The sequence below is a fragment of the Sinocyclocheilus grahami genome, unplaced genomic scaffold (genome assembly GCF_001515645.1).
Source record: "Sinocyclocheilus grahami isolate Dianchi unplaced genomic scaffold, SAMN03320097.WGS_v1.1 scaffold739.1, whole genome shotgun sequence".
Taxonomy (NCBI): domain Eukaryota; kingdom Metazoa; phylum Chordata; class Actinopteri; order Cypriniformes; family Cyprinidae; genus Sinocyclocheilus; species Sinocyclocheilus grahami.
The window spans coordinates 560261-561567 of record NW_015505918.1 but is presented as its reverse complement, the minus strand read 5'-3'; positions in this window follow the sequence as shown (position 1 = coordinate 561567).

Sequence of the window (1307 nt, the reverse complement as noted above, 5' to 3'; positions counted from 1 at the left end):
CAGATTTAAAATCATAACAAGATATAGTTTAATATCTATGATACAGTTTTTGAAATCAAATCTCTGCATAGCTATGACAGGAAACACAGGCATCTAACAGTTAATCTTTAAAAAAAAAGCATATACATAAACCCAAATAGGAAATAAAACAGTTATTGTATAAACGTGTCCTATTTTGTGTTCAGTCAGTTGTATTTTGTTTCTGTCATAGAGTCGTGTGAAATGACACCTGAGATTATTGAAGCACACAATATTAAACCCGTCCAAGAAAAGGAATATTTACGCATTGGTGACAATCAGGAAGTTTACTGCAAGAAAGGCTGGGCGAGAACATCTATGACGTGTTCTGATGGAAAGTTTATGTGTTTGTGTATTTTCATTCCTATGTGAATGAATTAAGGTCATCAGATGTGCCTGCAGCTGATCTAGAGTCATCTTTACCATCCTGCTAATAATCAATCTCATATTATTTGTTGAGGTTTGAATTTATGTAGGTTCAGTTACAGGCAGCTTTACTGAATAGAAAGTTCAGAAGTACAGTGTTTATTTGAATTAGGAATATTTACCATCAACTTTGATTAATGTAATGCGTCCTTACTGAGTCTTTTTTTTAATAGATTTTCATTCTTGCTTTTCTTCAGGTCAATAATACAAGTTGAAAACAAGCTGGAGTGAAACATTGATGTATGAAACTATAAAACATTTTACCATCTAATTGTAAATAGTTAAAGAGCGTTGTTAGGCATGCCACGCAGAGATTACGTGCTTTTATTGCATTATTTTATAAAGCAAATTTAAGTGCAATTCCGCTAAATGACAAAATCCCTGACACAAGACAAAAATAACTTTGCTCTTATTGCATCATGAATAAATGAGGCAGTTTATCTAACCTATGAATTCATGTTAATAAGTAATTCCCAGTAATTCTTCACTCACTGTACTGTAAGCTACACTATCATTAGCCATTCTTAAATTAGACTCAGCCAAAGGTCTGAGAAATAAATCAAGAACAGACTTTATTAAGTACCAAAACTATTATGCTTAATGATGGACATTTCTCAGAGAGAGAATACCCGAGAAAAAAAAAAAAACTTACCTGAGATGGTCGCTGCATCCGAAATCGCATACTTTCCTACTATATAGTAGGCGACAAACAGCATGTGAGGCGAGGATTATGTGTGAATTTATAGTATTTGAAAATCAGAAGGCGAAAAGTACCCGGATGACCTACTTCTTCCCCCCCGGATTCTGAAGTGCTCATTCAATGGACACTTTACTATCCCATGAGGCCACGGGAGAGGATTTAT